Raw genomic sequence first — 17,926 nt, forward strand, 5'->3', positions numbered from 1 at the left:
CAATGCCATTAATTCTTTAGCTACATATTCAGGACCCTGCTAAAAACGGAAGAAAGATTAAAATGAGTGCATCCACAGTTTTTCATAAACAGAACAATCAGGGGAGAGCGCGAACGCAGTCCCCCACTAACACAAATTATGCAGTCGAGATTCCCACATTTGGGGAATTCGCAAAGGTCAGAACAGCCAGAGTGCAATGGCAGGGCCTCACTCTGGGTTAACCACCTTCATGATCATGGTATCTCCCCTGCCAGGTAAGTATGACTAGTAAGGGGCTAAGACTAAAGCCCCCTTAAAAGGGGGCTGAAAGCTAGTAGGTGGTGGCCAATGAGGACAATCCTTGGCTGACCAGATTGCAAGCAGTAGCTGTCAAGTTGAGGCATGCGCCATTTTCTCCTATCACAAAAGGAGGTGGAGCCTAAAAGCTTTCTCAGGTCAGATCGGAAGCACATATTGCAATGAGCACAAGCCACCCTAGTTTGTGGGACGTCATTATTTCCCCTGACACACAACTAATGGGATAAATGTCACACAATTCATAATTTATTTCCAATAAATCCATGACTATACAGGTATGAAAAGACATACTAGGTCAAACAATATTAACATCGACTGTCAGAGCCTAACAAAAAGGCAGGGAAACTACATATTCTCTAACCTGAGAAATCTTCCACACTTCGCTTATACAAGCGTCGCTGCAGCTTTTTTCAACAGTTTGATAGGGTGTTTTGTTACTTTGTTTTTCAGTTACTGTTGCTCAGTGTTCAATGCCATTAATTCTTTAGCTACATATTCAGCACCCTGCTAAAAACAGAAGAAAGATTAAAATGAGTGCATCCACAGTTTTTCATAAACAGAACAATCAGGGGAGAGCGCGAACGCAGTCCCCCACTAACACAAATTATGCAGTCGAGATTCCCACATTTGGGGAATTCGCAAAGGTCAGAACAGCCAGAGTGCAATGGCAGGGCCTCACTCTGGGTTAACCACCTTCATGATCATGGTATCTCCCCTGCCAGGTAAGTATGACTAGTAAGGGGCTAAGACTAAAGCCCCATTTAAGGGGGCTGAAAGCTAGTAGGTGGTGGCCAATGAGGACAATCCTTGGCTGACCAGATTGCAAGCAGTAGCTGTCAAGTTGAGGCATGCGCCATTTTCTCCTATCACAAAAGGAGGTGGAGCCTAAAAGCTTTCTCAGGTCAGATCGGAAGCACATATTGCAATGAGCACAAGCCACCCTAGTTTGTGGGACGTCATTATTTCCCCTGACACACAACTAATGGGATAAATGTCACACAATTCATAATATATTTCAAATAAATCCATGACTATACAGGTATGAAAAGACATACTAGGTCAAACAATATTAACATCGACTGTCAGAGCCTAACAAAAAGGCAGGGAAACTACATATTCTCTAACCTGAGAAATCTTCCACACTTCGCTTATACAAGCGTCGCTGCAGCTTTTTTCAACAGTTTGATAGGGTGTTTTGTTACTTTGTTTTTCAGTTACTGTTGCTCAGTGTTCAATGCCATTAATTCTTTAGCTACATATTCAGGACCCTGCTAAAAACGGAAGAAAGATTCAAATGAGTGCATCCACAATTTTTCATAAACAGAAAGATCAGGGGAGAGCGCGAACGCAGTCCCCCACTAACACAAATTATGCAGTCGAGATTCCCACATTTGCGGAATTCGCAAAGGTAAGAACAGCCAGAGTGCAATGTCAGGGCCTCACTCTGGGTTAACCACCTTCATGATCATGGTATCTCCCCTTCCAGGTAACTATGATTAGTAAGGGGCTAATACTAAAGCCCCATTAACGGGGGCTGAAAGCTAGTAGGTGGTGGCCAATGAGGACAATCCTTGGCTGACCAGATTGCAAGCAGTAGCTGTTAAGTTGAGGCATGCGCCATTTTCTCCTATCACAAAAGGAGGTGGAGCCTAAAAGCTTCCTCAGGTCAGATCGGGGACACATATTGCAATGAGCACAAGCCACCCTAGTTTGTGGGACGTCATTATTTCCCCTGACACACAACTAATGGGATAAATGTCACACAATTCATAATTTATTTCAAATAAATCCATGACTATACAGGTATGAAAAGACATACTAGGTCAAACAATATTAACATCGACTGTCAGAGCCTAACAAAAAGGCAGGGAAACTACATATTCTCTAACCTGAGAAATCTTCCACACTTCGCTTATACAAGCGTCGCTGCAGCTTTTTTCAACAGTTTGATAGGGTGTTTTGTTACTTTGTTTTTTAGTTACTGTTGCTCAGTGTTCAATGCCATTAACTCTTTGGCTACATATGCAGGACCCTGCTAAAAACGGAAGAAAGATTAAAATGAGTGCATCCACAGTTTTTCATAAACAGAACAATCAGGGGAGAGCGCGAACGCAGTCCCCCACTAACACAAATTATGCAGTCGAGATTCCCACATTTGGGGAATTCGCAAAGGTCAGAACAGCCAGAGTGCAATGGCAGGGCCTCACTCTGGGTTAACCACCTTCATGATCATGGTATCTCCCCTGCCAGGTAAGTATGACTAGTAAGGGGCTAAGACTAAAGCCCCATTTAAGGGGGCTGAAAGCTAGTAGGTGGTGGCCAATGAGGACAATCCTTGGCTGCCCAGATCAGAAGCAGTAGCTGTCAAGTTGAGGCATGCGCCATTTTCTCCTTTCACAAAAGGAGGTGGAGCCTAAAAGCTTCCAAAGGTCAGATCGGAGGCACATATTGCAATGAGGACGAGCCACCCTAGTTTGTGGGACGTCATTATTTCCTCTGACACACAACTAATGGGATAAATGTCACACAATTCATATTTATTTCAAATAAATCCATGACTATACAGGTATGAAAAGACATACTAGGTCAAACAATATTAACATCGACTGTCAGAGCCTAACAAAAAGGCAGGGAAACTACATATTCTCTAACCTGAGAAATCTTCCACACTTCGCTTATACAAGCGTCACTGCAGCTTTTTTCAACAGTTTGATAGGGTGTTTTGTTACTTTGTTTTTCAGTTACTGTTGCTCAGTGTTCAATGCCATTAATTCTTTAGCTACATATTCAGTATCCTGCTAAAAACAGAAGAAAGATTAAAATGAGTGCATCCACAGTTTTTCATAAACAGAACAATCAGGGGAGAGCGCGAACGCAGTCCCCCACTAACACAAATTATGCAGTCGAGATTCCCACATTTGGGGAATTCGCAAAGGTCAGAACAGCCAGAGTGCAATGGCAGGGCCTCACTCTGGGTTAACCACCTTCATGATCATGGTATCTCCCCTGCCAGGTAAGTATGACTAGTAAGGGGCTAAGACTAAAGCCCCATTTAAGGGGGCTGAAAGCTAGTAGGTGGTGGCCAATGAGGACAATCCTTGGCTGCCCAGATCAGAAGCAGTAGCTGTCAAGTTGAGGCATGCGCCATTTTCTCCTATCACAAAAGGAGGTGGAGCCTAAAAGCTTCCAAAGGTCAGATCGGAGGCACATATTGCAATGAGGACGAGCCACCCTAGTTTGTGGGACGTCATTATTTCCTCTGACACACAACTAATGGGATAAATGTCACACAATTCATAATTTATTTCAAATAAATCCATGACTATACAGGTATGAAAAGACATACTAGGTCAAACAATATTAACATAGACTGTCAGAGCCTAACAAAAAGGCAGGGAAACTACATATTCTCTAACCTGAGAAATCTTCCACACTTCGCTTATACAAGCGTCGCTGCAGCTTTTTTCAACAGTTTGATAGGGTGTTTTGTTACTTTGTTTTTCAGTTACTGTTGCTCAGTGTTCAATGCCATTAATTCTTTAGCTACATATTCAGGACCCTGCTAAAAACGGAAGAAAGATTAAAATGAGTGCATCCACAGTTTTTCATAAACAGAACAATCAGGGGAGAGCGCGAACGCAGTCCCCCACTAACACAAATTATGCAGTCGAGATTCCCACATTTGGGGAATTCGCAAAGGTCAGAACAGCCAGAGTGCAATGGCAGGGCCTCACTCTGGGTTAACCACCTTCATGATCATGGTATCTCCCCTGCCAGGTAAGTATGACTAGTAAGGGGCTAAGACTAAAGCCCCATTAACGGGGGCTGAAAGCTAGTAGGTGGTGGCCAATGAGGACAATCCTTGGCTGACCAGATTGCAAGCAGTAGCTGTCAAGTTGAGGCATGCGCCATTTTCTCCTATCACAAAAGGAGGTGGAGCCTAAAAGCTTTCTCAGGTCAGATCGGAAGCAAATATTGCAATGAGCACAAGCCACCCTAGTTTGTGGGACGTCATTATTTCCCCTGACACACAACTAATGGGATAAATGTCACACAATTCATATTTTATTTCAAATAAATCCATGACTATACAGGTATGAAAAGACATACTAGGTCAAACAATATTAACATCGACTGTCAGAGCCTAACAAAAAGGCAAGGAAACTACATATTCTCTAACCTGAGAAATCTTCCACACTTCGCTTATACAAGCGTCGCTGCAGCTTTTTTCAACAGTTTGATAGGGTGTTTTGTTACTTTGTTTTTCAGTTACTGTTGCTCAGTGTTCAATGCCATTAATTCTTTAGCTACATATTCAGGACCCTGCTAAAAACAGAAGAAAGATTAAAATGAGTGCATCCACAGTTATTCATAAACAGAACAATCAGGGGAGAGCGCGAACGCAGTCCCCCACTAACACAAATTTTGCAGTTGAGATTCCCACATTTGGGGAATTCGCAAAGGTCAGAACAGCCAGAGTGCAATGGCAGGGCCTCACTCTGGGTTAACCACCTTCATGATCATGGTATCTCCCCTGCCAGGTAAGTATGACTAGTAAGGGGCTAAGACTAAAGCCCCATTAACGGGGGCTGAAAGCTAGTAGGTGGTGGCCAATGAGGACAATCCTTGGCTGCCCAGATCAGAAGCAGTAGCTGTAAAGTTGAGGCATGCGCCATTTTCTCCTATCACAAAAGGAGGTGGAGCATAAAAGCTTTCTCAGGTCAGATCGGAAGCACATATTGCAATGAGCACAAGCCACCCTAGTTTGTGCGACGTCATTATTTCCCCTGACACACAACTAATGGGATAAATGTCACACAATTCATATTTTATTTCAAATAAATCCATGACTATACAGGTATGAAAAGACATACTAGGTCAAACAATATTAACATCGACTGTCAGAGCCTAACAAAAAGGCAAGGAAACTACATATTCTCTAACCTGAGAAATCTTCCACACTTCGCTTATACAAGCGTCGCTGCAGCTTTTTTCAACAGTTTGATAGGGTGTTTTGTTACTTTGTTTTTCAGTTACTGTTGCTCAGTGTTCAATGCCATTAATTCTTTAGCTACATATTCAGGACCCTGCTAAAAACGGAAGAAAGATTAAAATTAGTGCATCCACAGTTTTTCATAAACAGAACAATCAGGGGAGAGCGCGAACGCAGTCCCCCACTAACACAAATTATGCAGTTGAGATTCCCACATTTGGGGAATTCGCAAAGGTCAGAACAGCCAGGGTGCAATGGCAGAGCCTCGCTCTGGGTTAACCACCTTCATGATCATGGTATCTCCCCTGCCAGGTAAGTATGACTAGTAAGGGGCTAAGACTAAAGCCCCATTTAAGGGGGCTGAAAGCTAGTAGGTGGTGGCCAATGAGGACAATCCTTGGCTGACCAGATTGCAAGCAGTAGCTGTCAAGTTGAGGCATGCGCCATTTTCTCCTATCACAAAAGGAGGTGGAGCCTAAAAGCTTTCTCAGGTCACATCGGAAGCACATATTGCAATGAGCACAAGCCACCCTAGTTTGTGGGACGTCATTATTTCCCCTGACACACAACTAATGGGATAAATGTCACACAATTCATATTTTATTTCAAATAAATCCATGACTATACAGGTATGAAAAGACATACTAGGTCAAACAATATTAACATCGACTGTCAGAGCCTAACAAAAAGGCAAGGAAACTACATATTCTCTAACCTGAGAAATCTTCCACACTTCGCTTATACAAGCGTCGCTGCAGCTTTTTTCAACAGTTTGATAGGGTGTTTTGTTACTTTGTTTTTCAGTTACTGTTGCTCAGTGTTCAATGCCATTAATTCTTTAGCTACATATTCAGGACCCTGCTAAAAACGGAAGAAAGATTAAAATTAGTGCATCCACAGTTTTTCATAAACAGAACAATCAGGGGAGAGCGCGAACGCAGTCCCCCACTAACACAAATTATGCAGTCGAGATTCCCACATTTGGGGAATTCGCAAAGGTCAGAACAGCCAGAGTGCAATGGCAGGGCCTCACTCTGGGTTAACCACCTTCATGATCATGGTATCTCCCCTGCCAGGTAAGTATGACTAGTAAGGGGCTAAGACTAAAGCCCCATTTAAGGGGGCTGAAAGCTAGTAGGTGGTGGCCAATGAGGACAATCCTTGGCTGCCCAGATCAGAAGCAGTAGCTGTCAAGTTGAGGCATGCACCATTTTCTCCTTTCACAAAAGGAGGTGGAGCCTAAAAGCTTCCTCAGGTCAGATCGGAGACACATATTGCAATGAGCACAAGCCACCCTAGTTTGTGCGACGTCATTATTTCCCCTGACACACAACTAATGGGATAAATGTCACACAATTCATAATTTATTTCAAATAAATCCATGACTATACAGGTATGAAAAGACATACTAGGTCAAACAATATTAACATCGACTGTCAGAGCCTAACAAAAAGGCAGGGAAACTACATATTCTCTAACCTGAGAAATCTTCCACACTTCGCTTATACAAGCATCGCTGCAGCTTTTTTCAACAATTTGATAGGGTGTTTTGTTACTTTGTTTTTCAGTTACTGTTGCTCAGTGTTCAATGCCATTAATTCTTTAGCTACATATTCAGGACCCTGCTAAAAACGGAAGAAAGATTAAAATGAGTGCATCCACAGTTTTTCATAAACAGAACAATCAGGGGAGAGCGCGAACGCAGTCCCCCACTAACACAAATTATGCAGTCGAGATTCCCACATTTGGGGAATTCGCAAAGGTCAGAACAGCCAGAGTGCAATGGCAGGGCCTCACTCTGGGTTAACCACCTTCATGATCATGGTATCTCCCCTGCCAGGTAAGTATGACTAGTAAGGGGCTAAGACTAAAGCCCCATTTAAGGGGGCTGAAAGCTAGTAGGTGGTGGCCAATGAGGACAATCCTTGGCTGACCAGATTGCAAGCAGTAGCTGTCAAGTTGAGGCATGCGCCATTTTCTCCTATCACAAAAGGAGGTGGAGCCTAAAAGCTTTCTCAGGTCAGATCGGAAGCACATATTGCAATGAGGACGAGCCACCCTAGTTTGTGGGACGTCATTATTTCCCCTGACACACGACTAATGGGATAAATGTCACACAATTCATAATTTATTTCCAATAAATCCATGACTATACAGGTATGAAAAGACATACCAGATCAAACAATATTAACATCGACTGTCAGAGCCTAACAAAAAGGCAGGGAAACTACATATTCTCTAACCTGAGAAATCTTCCACACTTCGCTTATACAAGCGTTGCTGCAGCTTTTTTCAACAGTTTGATAGGGTGTTTTGTTACTTTGTTTTTCAGTTACTGTTGCTCAGTCTTCAATGCCATTAATTCTTTAGCTACATATTCAGGACCCTGCTAAAAACGGAAGAAAGATTCAAATGAGTGCACCCACAGTTTTTCATAAACAGAACAATCAGGGGAGAGCGCGAACGCAGACCCCCACTAACACAAATTATGCAGTCGAGATTCCCACATTTGGGGAATTAGCAAAGGTCAGAACAGCCAGGGTGCAATGGCAGGACCTCACTCTGGGTTAACCACCTTCATGATCATGGTATCTCCCCTAACAGGTAAGTATGTCTAGTAAGGGGCTAAGACTAAAGCCCCATTAAAAGGGGGCTGAAAGCTAGTAGGTGGTGGCCAATGAGGACAATCCTTGGCTGCCCAGATTGCAAGCAGTAGCTGTCAAGTTGAGGCATGCGCCATTTTCTCCTATCACAAAAGGAGGTGGAGCCTAAAAGCTTTCTCAGGTCAGATCGGAAGCACATATTGCAATGAGCACAAGCCACCCTAGTTTGTGGGACGTCATTATTTCCCCTGACACACAACTAATGGGATAAATGTCACACAATTCATAATTTATTTCCAATAAATCCATTACTATACAGGTATGAAAAGACATACTAGGTCAAACAATATTAACATCGACTGTCAGAGCCTAACAAAAAGGCAGGGAAACTACATATTCTCTAACCTGAGAAATCTTCCACACTTCGCTTATACAAGCGTCGCTGCAGCTTTTTTCAACAGTTTGATAGGGTGTTTTGTTACTTTGTTTTTCAGTTACTGTTGCTCAGTGTTCAATGCCATTAACTCTTTGGCTACATATGCAGGACCCTACTAAAAATGGAAGAAAGATTAAAATGAGTGCATCCACAGTTTTTCATAAACAGAACAATCAGGGGAGAGCGCGAACGCAGTCCCCCACTAACACAAATTATGCAGTCGAGATTCCCACATTTGGGGAATTCGCAAAGGTCAGAACAGCCAGGGTGCAATTGCAGGACCTCACTCTGGGTTAACCACCTTCATGATCATGGTATCTCCCCTAACAGGTAAGTATGTCTAGTAAGGGGCTAAGACTAAAGCCCCATTAACGGGGGCTGAAAGCTAGTAGGTGGTGGCCAATGAGGACAATCCTTGGCTGACCAGATTGCAAGCAGTAGCTGTCAAGTTGAGGCTTGCGCCATTTTCTCCTATCACAAAAGGAGGTGGAGCCTAAAAGCTTTCTCAGGTCAGATCGGAAGCACATATTGCAATGAGCACAAGCCACCCTAGTTTGTGGGACGTCATTATTTCCCCTGACACACAACTAATGGGATAAATGTCACACAATTCATAATTTATTTCAAATAAATCCATGACTATACAGGTATGAAAAGACATACTAGGTCAAACAATATTAACATCGACTGTCAGAGCCTAACAAAAAGGCAGGGAAACTACATATTCTCTAACCTGAGAAATCTTCCACACTTCGCTTATACAAGCGTCGCTGCAGCTTTTTTCAACAGTTTGATAGGGTGTTTTTTTACTTTGTTTTTCAGTTACAGTTGCTCAGTGTTCAATGCCATTAATTCTTTAGCTACATATTCAGGACCCTGCTAAAAACGGAAGAAAGATTAAAATGAGTGCATCCACAGTTTTTCATAAACAGAACAATCAGGGGAGAGCGCGAACGCAGTCCCCCACTAACACAAATTATGCAGTCGAGATTCCCACATTTGGGGAATTCGCAAAGGTCAGAACAGCCAGAGTGCAATGGCAGGGCCTCACTCTGGGTTAACCACCTTCATGATCATGGTATCTCCCCTGACAGGTAAGTATGACTAGTAAGGGGCTAAGACTAAAGCCCCATTAACGGGGGCTGAAAGCTAGTAGGTGGTGGCCAATGAGGACAATCCTTGGCTGACCAGATTGCAAGCAGTAGCTGTCAAGTTGAGGCATGCGCCATTTTCTCCTATCACAAAAGGAGGTGGAGCCTAAAAGCTTTCTCAGGTCAGATCGGAAGCAAATATTGCAATGAGCACAAGCCACCCTAGTTTGTGGGACGTCATTATTTCCCCTGACACACAACTAATGGGATAAATGTCACACAATTCATATTTTATTTCAAATAAATCCATGACTATACAGGTATGAAAAGACATACTAGGTCAAACAATATTAACATCGACTGTCAGAGCCTAACAAAAAGGCAAGGAAACTACATATTCTCTAACCTGAGAAATCTTCCACACTTCGCTTATACAAGCGTCGCTGCAGCTTTTTTCAACAGTTTGATAGGGTGTTTTGTTACTTTGTTTTTCAGTTACTGTTGCTCAGTGTTCAATGCCATTAATTCTTTAGCTACATATTCAGGACCCTGCTAAAAACGGAAGAAAGATTAAAATGAGTGCATCCACAGTTTTTCATAAACAGAACAATCAGGGGAGAGCGCGAACGCAGTCCCCCACTAACACAAATTTTGCAGTCGAGATTCCCACATTTGGGGAATTCGCAAAGGTCAGAACAGCCAGAGTGCAATGGCAGGGCCTCACTCTGGGTTAACCACCTTCATGATCATGGTATCTCCCCTAACAGGTAAGTATGTCTAGTAAGGGGCTAAGACTAAAGCCCCATTAACGGGGGCTGAAAGCTAGTAGGTGGTGGCCAATGAGGACAATCCTTGGCTGCCCAGATCAGAAGCAGTAGCTGTCAAGTTGAGGCATGCACCATTTTCTCCTTTCACAAAAGGAGGTGGAGCCTAAAAGCTTCCTCAGGTCAGATCGGAGACACATATTGCAATGAGCACAAGTCACCCTAGTTTGTGCGACGTCATTATTTCCCCTGACACACAACTAATGGGATAAATGTCACACAATTCATATTTTATTTCAAATAAATCCATGACTATACAGGTATGAAAAGACATACTAGGTCAAACAATATTAACATAGACTGTCAGAGCCTAACAAAAAGGCAGGGAAACTACATATTCTCTAACCTGAGAAATCTTCCACACTTCGCTTATACAAGCGTCACTGCAGCTTTTTTCAACAGTTTGATAGGGTGTTTTGTTACTTTGTTTTTCAGTTACTGTTGCTCAGTGTTCAATGCCATTAATTCTTTAGCTACATATTCAGGACCCTGCTAAAAACGGAAGAAAGATTAAAATGAGTGCATCCACAGTTTTTCATAAACAGATCAATCAGGGGAGAGCGCGAACGCAGTCCCCCACTAACACAAATTATGCAGTCGAGATTCCCACATTTGGGGAATTCGCAAAGGTCAGAACAGCCAGGGTGCAATGGCAGGGCCTCACTCTGGGTTAACCACCTTCATGATCATGGTATCTCCCCTGCCAGGTAAGTATGACTAGTAAGGGGCTAAGACTAAAGCCCCATTTAAGGGGGCTGAAAGCTAGTAGGTGGTGGCCAATGAGGACAATCCTTGGCTGACCAGATTGCAAGCAGTAGCTGTCAAGTTGAGGCATGCGCCATTTTCTCCTATCACAAAAGGAGGTGGAGCCTAAAAGCTTTCTCAGGTCACATCGGAAGCACATATTGCAATGAGCACAAGCCACCCTAGTTTGTGGGACGTCATTATTTCCCCTGACACACAACTAATGGGATAAATGTCACACAATTCATAATTTATTTCAAATAAATCCATGACTATACAGGTATGAAAAGACATACTAGGTCAAACAATATTAACATCGACTGTCAGAGCCTAACAAAAAGGCAGGGAAACTACATATTCTCTAACCTGAGAAATCTTCCACACTTCGCTTATACAAGCGTCGCTGCAGCTTTTTTCAACAGTTTGATAGGGTGTTTTGTTACTTTGTTTTTCAGTTACTGTTGCTCAGTGTTCAATGCCATTAATTCTTTAGCTACATATTCAGGACCCTGCTAAAAACGGAAGAAAGATTAAAATGAGTGCATCCACAGTTTTTCATAAACAGAACAATCAGGGGAGAGCGCGAACGCAGTCCCCCACTAACACAAATTTTGCAGTCGAGATTCCCACATTTGGGGAATTCGCAAAGGTCAGAACAGCCAGAGTGCAATGGCAGGGCCTCACTCTGGGTTAACCACCTTCATGATCATGGTATCTCCCCTAACAGGTAAGTATGTCTAGTAAGGGGCTAAGACTAAAGCCCCATTAACGGGGGCTGAAAGCTAGTAGGTGGTGGCCAATGAGGACAATCCTTGGCTGCCCAGATCAGAAGCAGTAGCTGTCAAGTTGAGGCATGCACCATTTTCTCCTTTCACAAAAGGAGGTGGAGCCTAAAAGCTTCCTCAGGTCAGATCGGAGACACATATTGCAATGAGCACAAGCCACCCTAGTTTGTGCGACGTCATTATTTCCCCTGACACACAACTAATGGGATAAATGTCACACAATTCATAATTTATTTCAAATAAATCCATGACTATACAGGTATGAAAAGACATACTAGGTCAAACAATATTAACATAGACTGTCAGAGCCTAACAAAAAGGCAGGGAAACTACATATTCTCTAACCTGAGAAATCTTCCACACTTCGCTTATACAAGCGTCACTGCAGCTTTTTTCAACAGTTTGATAGGGTGTTTTTTTACTTTGTTTTTCAGTTACAGTTGCTCAGTGTTCAATGCCATTAATTCTTTAGCTACATATTCAGGACCCTGCTAAAAACGGAAGAAAGATTAAAATGAGTGCATCCACAGTTTTTCATAAACAGAACAATCAGGGGAGAGCGCGAACGCAGTCCCCCACTAACACAAATTATGCAGTCGAGATTCCCACATTTGGGGAATTCGCAAAGGTCAGAACAGCCAGAGTGCAATGGCAGGGCCTCACTCTGGGTTAACCACCTTCATGATCATGGTATCTCCCCTGCCAGGTAAGTATGACTAGTAAGGGGCTAAGACTAAAGCCCCATTAACGGGGGCTGAAAGCTAGTAGGTGGTGGCCAATGAGGACAATCCTTGGCTGACCAGATTGCAAGCAGTAGCTGTCAAGTTGAGGCATGCGCCATTTTCTCCTATCACAAAAGGAGTTGTAGCCTAAAAGCTTCCTCAGGTCAGATCGGAAGCATATATTGCAATGAGCACAAGCCACCCTAGTTTGTGGGACGTCATTATTTCCCCTGACACACAACTAATGGGATAAATGTCACACAATTCATAATTTATTTCCAATAAATCCATGACTATACAGGTATGAAAAGACATACCAGATCAAACAATATTAACATCGACTGTCAGAGCCTAACAAAAAGGCAGGGAAACTACATATTCTCTAACCTGAGAAATCTTCCACACTTCGCTTATACAAGCGTCGCTGCAGCTTTTTTCAACAGTTTGATAGGGTGTTTTGTTACTTTGTTTTTCAGTTACTGTTGCTCAGTGTTCAATGCCATTAATTCTTTAGCTACATATTCAGGACCCTGCTAAAAACGGAAGAAAGATTCAAATGAGTGCATCCACAATTTTTCATAAACAGAAAGATCAGGGGAGAGCGCGAACGCAGTCCCCCACTAACACAAATTATGCAGTCGAGATTCCCACATTTGGGGAATTCGCAAAGGTCAGAACAGCCAGAGTGCAATGGCAGGGCCTCACTCTGGGTTAACCACCTTCATGATCATGGTATCTCCCCTGCCAGGTAAGTATGACTAGTAAGGGGCTAAGACTAAAGCCCCATTTAAGGGGGCTGAAAGCTAGTAGGTGGTGGCCAATGAGGACAATCCTTGGCTGCCCAGATTGCAAGCAGTAGCTGTCAAGTTGAGGCATGCGCCATTTTCTCCGATCACAAAAGGAGGTGGAGCCTAAAAGCTTTCTCAGGTCAGATCGGAGGCACATATTGCAATGAGGACGAGCCACCCTAGTTTGTGGGACGTCATTATTTCCCCTGACACACAACTAATGGGATAAATGTCACACAATTCATAATTTATTTCCAATAAATCCATGACTATACAGGTATGAAAAGACATACTAGGTCAAACAATATTAACATCGACTGTCAGAGCCTAACAAAAAGGCAGGGAAACTACAGGTCCTTCTCAAAAAATTAGCATATTGTGATAAAGTTCATTATTTTCTATAATGTAATGATAAAATTTTAATATTCATATATTTTAGATTCATTGCACACTAACTGAAATATTTCAGGTCTTTTATTGTCTAAATACGGATGATTGTGGCATACAGCTCATGAAAACCCAAAATTCCTATCTCACAAAATTAGCATAGTTCATCCGACCAATAAAAGAAAAGTGTTTTTAATACAAAAAACGTCAACCTTCAAATAATCATGTACAGTTATGCACTCAATACTTGGTCGGGAATCCTTTTGCAGAAATGACTGCTTCAATGCGGCGTGGCATGGAGGCAATCAGCCTGTGGCACTGCTGAGGTCTTATGGAGGCCCAGGATGCTTCGATAGCGGCCTTTAGCACATCCAGAGTGTTGGGTCTTGAGTCTCTCAACGTTCTCTTCACAATATCCCACAGATTCTCTATGGGGTTCAGGTCAGGAGAGTTGGCAGGCCAATTGAGCACAGTGATACCATGGTCAGTAAACCATTTACCAGTGGTTTTGGCACTGTGAGCAGGTGCCAGGTCATGCTGAAAAATGAAATCTTCATTTCCATAAAGCTTTTCAGCAGATGGAAGCATGAAGTGGTCCAAAATCTCCTGATAGCTAGCTGCATTGACCCTGCCCTTGATAAAACACAGTGGACCAACACCAGCAGCTGACACGGCACCCCAGACCATCACTGACTGTGGGTACTTTACACTGGACTTCTGGCATTTTGGCATTTCCTTTTCCCCAGTCTTCCTCCAGACTCTGGCACCTTGATTTCCGAATGACATGCAGAATTTGCTTTCATCCGAAAAAAGTACTTTGGACCACTGAGCAACAGTCCAGTGCTGCTTCTCTGTAGCCCAGCTCTGGGGAATGCGGCACCTGTAGCCCATTTTCTGCACACGCCTGTGCACGGTGGCTCTGGATGTTTCTACTCCAGACTCAGTCCACTGCTTCCGCAGGTCCCCCAAGGTCTGGAATCGGCCCTTCTCCACAATCTTCCTCGGTGTCCGGTCACCTCTTCTCGTTGTGCAACGTTTTCTGACACACTTTTTCCTTCCCACAGACTTCCCACTGAGGTGCCTTGATACAGCACTCTGGGAACAGCCTATTCGTTCAGAAATTTCTTTCTGTGTCTTACCCTCTTGCTTGAGGGTGCCAATAGTGGCCTTCTGGACAGCAGTCAGGTCGGCAGTCTTACCCATGATTGGGGTTTTGAGTGATGAACCAGGCTGGGAGTTTTAAAGGCCTCAGGAATCTTTTGCAGGTGTTTAGAGTTAACTCGTTGATTCAGATGATTAGGTTCATAGCTCGTTTAGAGACCCTTTTAATGATATGCTAATTTTGTGAGATAGGAATTTTGGGTTTTCATGAGCTGAATGCCAAAATCATCCGTATTAAGACAATAAAAGACCTGAAATATTTCAGTTAGTGTGCAATGAATCTAAAATATATGAATGTTAAATTTTCATCATGACATTATGGAAAATAATGAACTTTATCACAATATGCTAATTTTTTGAGAAGGACCTGTACATATTCTCTAACCTGAGAAATCTTCCACACTTCGCTTATACAAGCGTTGCTGCAGATTTTTTCAACAGTTTGATAGGGTGTTTTGTTACTTTGTTTTTCAGTTACTGTTGCTCAGTGTTCAATGCCATTAATTCTTTAGCTACATAATCAGGAGCCTGCTAAAAACGGAAGAAAGATTCAAATGAGTGCACCCACAGTTTTTCATAAACAGAAGAATTAGGGGAGAGCGCGAACGCAGTCCCCCACTAACACAAATTATGCAGTCCAGATTGCCACATTTGGGGAATTTGCAAAGGTCAGAACAGCCAGGGTGCAATGGCAGGACCTCACTCTTGGTTAACCACCTTCATGATCATGGTATCTCCCCTAACAGGTAAGTATGTCTAGTAAGGGGCTAAGACTAAAGCCCCATTAACGGGGGCTGAAAGCTAGTAGGTGGTGGCCAATGAGGACAATCCTTGGCTGCCCAGATTGCAAGCAGTAGCTGTCAAGTTGAGGCATGCGCCATTTTCTCCTTTCACAAAAGGAGGTGGAGCCTAAAAGCTTCCACAGGTCAGATCGGAGGCACATATTGCAATGAGGACGAGCCACCCTAGTTTGTGGGACGTCATTATTTCCCCTGACACACAACTAATGGGATAAATGTCACACAATTCATAATTTATTTCCAATAAATCCATGACTATACAGGTATGAAAAGACATACTAGGTCAAACAATATTAACATCGACTGTCAGAGCCTAACAAAAAGGCAGGGAAACTACATATTCTCTAACCTGAGAAATCTTCCACACTTCGCTTATACAAGCGTCGCTGCAGCTTTTTTCAACAGTTTGATAGGGTGTTTTGTTACTTTGATTTTCAGTTACTGTTGCTCAGTGTTCAATGCCATTAATTTTTTAGCTACATATTCAGGACCCTGCTAAAAACGGAAGAAAGATTAAAATGAGTGCATCCACAGTTTTTCATAAACAGAACAATCAAGGGAGAGCGCGAACGCAGTCCCCCACTAACACAAATTATGCAGTCGAGATTCCCACATTTGGGGAATTCGCAAAGGTCAGAACAGCCAGGGTGCAATGGCAGGACCTCACTCTGGGTTAACCACCTTCATGATCATGGTATCTCCCCTAACAGGTAAGTATGTCTAGTAAGGGGCTAAGACTATAGCCCCATTAACGGGGGCTGAAAGCTAGTAGGTGGTGGCCAATGAGGACAATCCTTGGCTGCCCAGATCAGAACCAGTAGCTGTCAAGTTGAGGCATGCGCCATTTTCTCCTTTCACAAAAGGAGGTGGAGCCTAAAAGCTTCCTCAGGTCAGATCGGAGACACATATTGCAATGAGCACAAGCCACCCTAGTTTGTGGGACGTCATTATTTCCCCTGACACACAACTAATGGGATAAATGTCACACAATTCATAATTTATTTCAAATAAATCCATGACTATACAGGTATGAAAAGACATACTAGGTCAAACAATATTAACATAGACTGTCAGAGCCTAACAAAAAGGCAGGGAAACTACATATTCTCTAACCTGAGAAATCTTCCACACTTCGCTTATACAAGCGTCGCTGCAGCTTTTTTCAACAGTTTGATAGGGTGTTTTGTTACTTTGTTTTTCAGTTACTGTTGCTCAGTGTTCAATGCCATTAATTCTTTAGCTACATATTCAGGACCCTGCTAAAAACAGAATAAAGATTAAAATGAGTGCATCCACAGTTTTTCATAGACAGAACAATCAGGGGAGAGCGCGAACGCAGTCCCCCACTAACACAAATTATGCAGTCGAGATTCCCACATTTGGGGAATTCGCAAAGGTCAGAAGAGCCAGAGTGCAATGGCAGGGCCTCACTCTGGGTTAACCACCTTCATGATCATGGTATCTCCCCTGCCAGGTAAGTATGACTAGTAAGGGGCTAAGACTAAAGACCCATTTAAGGGGGCTGAAAGCTAGTATGTGGTGGCCAATGAGGACAATCCTTGGCTGACCAGATTGCAAGCAGTAGCTGTCAAGTTGAGGCATGCGCCATTTTCTCCTTTCACAAAAGGAGGTGGAGCCTAAAAGCTTCAAAAGGTCAGATCGGAGGCACATATTGCATTGAGGACGAGCCAGCCTAGTTTGTGGGACGTCATTATTTCCCCTGACACAACTAATGGGATGAATGTCACACAATTCATAATTTATTTCCAATAAACCCATGACTATACAGGTATGAAAAGACATACCAGATCAAACAATATTAAGATCGACTGTCAGAGCCTAACAAAAAGGCAGGGAAACTACATATTCTCTAACCTGAGAAATCTTCCACACTTCGCTTATACAAGTGTCGCTGCAGCTTTTTTCAACAGTTTGATAGGGTGTTGTGTTACTTTGTTTATCAGTTACTGTTGCTCAGTGTTCAATGCCATTAATTCTTTAGCTACATATTCAGGACCCTGCTAAAAACAGAAGAAAGATTAAAATGAGTCCATCCACAGTTTTTCATAAACAGAACAATCAGGGGGGAGCGCGAACGCAGTCCCCCACTGACACAAATTATGCAGTCAAGATTCCCACATTTGGGGAATTCGCAAAGGTCAGAACAGCCAGGGTGCAATGGCAGGGCCTCACTCTGGGTTAACCACCTTCATGATCATGTTATCTCCCCTGCCAGGTAAGTATGACTAGTAAGGGGCTAAGACTAAAGCCTCATTTACTGGGGCTGAAAGCTAG

General features: G+C 43.0%; 22 non-coding genes across 22 annotated transcripts; all 22 read right to left on the reverse strand.

Annotated features, from left to right (window-relative positions):
- Positions 1-98: 98 nt before the first annotated feature.
- Positions 99-262, reverse strand: LOC124862000. Its single transcript, XR_007036830.1, has one exon. It is a non-coding gene; the product is annotated as a U1 spliceosomal RNA (small nuclear RNA).
- Positions 263-863: 601 nt separating this feature from the next.
- Positions 864-1,027, reverse strand: LOC124862012. The gene has a single exon (XR_007036841.1). It is a non-coding gene; the product is annotated as a U1 spliceosomal RNA (small nuclear RNA).
- Positions 1,028-1,627: 600 nt separating this feature from the next.
- Positions 1,628-1,791, reverse strand: LOC124861977. The gene has a single exon (XR_007036810.1). It is a non-coding gene; the product is annotated as a U1 spliceosomal RNA (small nuclear RNA).
- Positions 1,792-2,391: 600 nt separating this feature from the next.
- On the reverse strand, positions 2,392-2,555 carry LOC124862024. Its single transcript, XR_007036852.1, has one exon. It is a non-coding gene; the product is annotated as a U1 spliceosomal RNA (small nuclear RNA).
- Positions 2,556-3,154: 599 nt separating this feature from the next.
- Positions 3,155-3,318, reverse strand: LOC124862036. The gene has a single exon (XR_007036863.1). It is a non-coding gene; the product is annotated as a U1 spliceosomal RNA (small nuclear RNA).
- Positions 3,319-3,918: 600 nt separating this feature from the next.
- Positions 3,919-4,082, reverse strand: LOC124861980. Its single transcript, XR_007036813.1, has one exon. It is a non-coding gene; the product is annotated as a U1 spliceosomal RNA (small nuclear RNA).
- A 600-nt stretch (positions 4,083-4,682) lies between these two features.
- Positions 4,683-4,846, reverse strand: LOC124862013. Its single transcript, XR_007036842.1, has one exon. It is a non-coding gene; the product is annotated as a U1 spliceosomal RNA (small nuclear RNA).
- Positions 4,847-5,446: 600 nt separating this feature from the next.
- Positions 5,447-5,610, reverse strand: LOC124862005. The gene has a single exon (XR_007036835.1). It is a non-coding gene; the product is annotated as a U1 spliceosomal RNA (small nuclear RNA).
- Positions 5,611-6,210: 600 nt separating this feature from the next.
- LOC124861990 lies at positions 6,211-6,374 on the reverse strand. The gene has a single exon (XR_007036821.1). It is a non-coding gene; the product is annotated as a U1 spliceosomal RNA (small nuclear RNA).
- A 600-nt stretch (positions 6,375-6,974) lies between these two features.
- Positions 6,975-7,138, reverse strand: LOC124861991. The gene has a single exon (XR_007036822.1). It is a non-coding gene; the product is annotated as a U1 spliceosomal RNA (small nuclear RNA).
- A 600-nt stretch (positions 7,139-7,738) lies between these two features.
- On the reverse strand, positions 7,739-7,902 carry LOC124862041. Its single transcript, XR_007036867.1, has one exon. It is a non-coding gene; the product is annotated as a U1 spliceosomal RNA (small nuclear RNA).
- Positions 7,903-8,503: 601 nt separating this feature from the next.
- LOC124861976 lies at positions 8,504-8,667 on the reverse strand. Its single transcript, XR_007036809.1, has one exon. It is a non-coding gene; the product is annotated as a U1 spliceosomal RNA (small nuclear RNA).
- A 600-nt stretch (positions 8,668-9,267) lies between these two features.
- LOC124862008 lies at positions 9,268-9,431 on the reverse strand. The gene has a single exon (XR_007036837.1). It is a non-coding gene; the product is annotated as a U1 spliceosomal RNA (small nuclear RNA).
- Positions 9,432-10,031: 600 nt separating this feature from the next.
- On the reverse strand, positions 10,032-10,195 carry LOC124862022. Its single transcript, XR_007036850.1, has one exon. It is a non-coding gene; the product is annotated as a U1 spliceosomal RNA (small nuclear RNA).
- Positions 10,196-10,795: 600 nt separating this feature from the next.
- LOC124861998 lies at positions 10,796-10,959 on the reverse strand. Its single transcript, XR_007036828.1, has one exon. It is a non-coding gene; the product is annotated as a U1 spliceosomal RNA (small nuclear RNA).
- Positions 10,960-11,559: 600 nt separating this feature from the next.
- LOC124862023 lies at positions 11,560-11,723 on the reverse strand. The gene has a single exon (XR_007036851.1). It is a non-coding gene; the product is annotated as a U1 spliceosomal RNA (small nuclear RNA).
- A 600-nt stretch (positions 11,724-12,323) lies between these two features.
- Positions 12,324-12,487, reverse strand: LOC124861992. The gene has a single exon (XR_007036823.1). It is a non-coding gene; the product is annotated as a U1 spliceosomal RNA (small nuclear RNA).
- A 600-nt stretch (positions 12,488-13,087) lies between these two features.
- On the reverse strand, positions 13,088-13,251 carry LOC124861993. The gene has a single exon (XR_007036824.1). It is a non-coding gene; the product is annotated as a U1 spliceosomal RNA (small nuclear RNA).
- A 2,170-nt stretch (positions 13,252-15,421) lies between these two features.
- Positions 15,422-15,585, reverse strand: LOC124861978. The gene has a single exon (XR_007036811.1). It is a non-coding gene; the product is annotated as a U1 spliceosomal RNA (small nuclear RNA).
- A 600-nt stretch (positions 15,586-16,185) lies between these two features.
- LOC124862028 lies at positions 16,186-16,349 on the reverse strand. Its single transcript, XR_007036856.1, has one exon. It is a non-coding gene; the product is annotated as a U1 spliceosomal RNA (small nuclear RNA).
- A 600-nt stretch (positions 16,350-16,949) lies between these two features.
- Positions 16,950-17,113, reverse strand: LOC124862001. Its single transcript, XR_007036831.1, has one exon. It is a non-coding gene; the product is annotated as a U1 spliceosomal RNA (small nuclear RNA).
- Positions 17,114-17,711: 598 nt separating this feature from the next.
- Positions 17,712-17,875, reverse strand: LOC124862017. The gene has a single exon (XR_007036846.1). It is a non-coding gene; the product is annotated as a U1 spliceosomal RNA (small nuclear RNA).
- Positions 17,876-17,926: the final 51 nt, after the last annotated feature.

Source organism: Girardinichthys multiradiatus, chromosome 24 (genome assembly GCF_021462225.1).
Source record: "Girardinichthys multiradiatus isolate DD_20200921_A chromosome 24, DD_fGirMul_XY1, whole genome shotgun sequence".
Lineage (NCBI taxonomy): Eukaryota > Metazoa > Chordata > Actinopteri > Cyprinodontiformes > Goodeidae > Girardinichthys > Girardinichthys multiradiatus.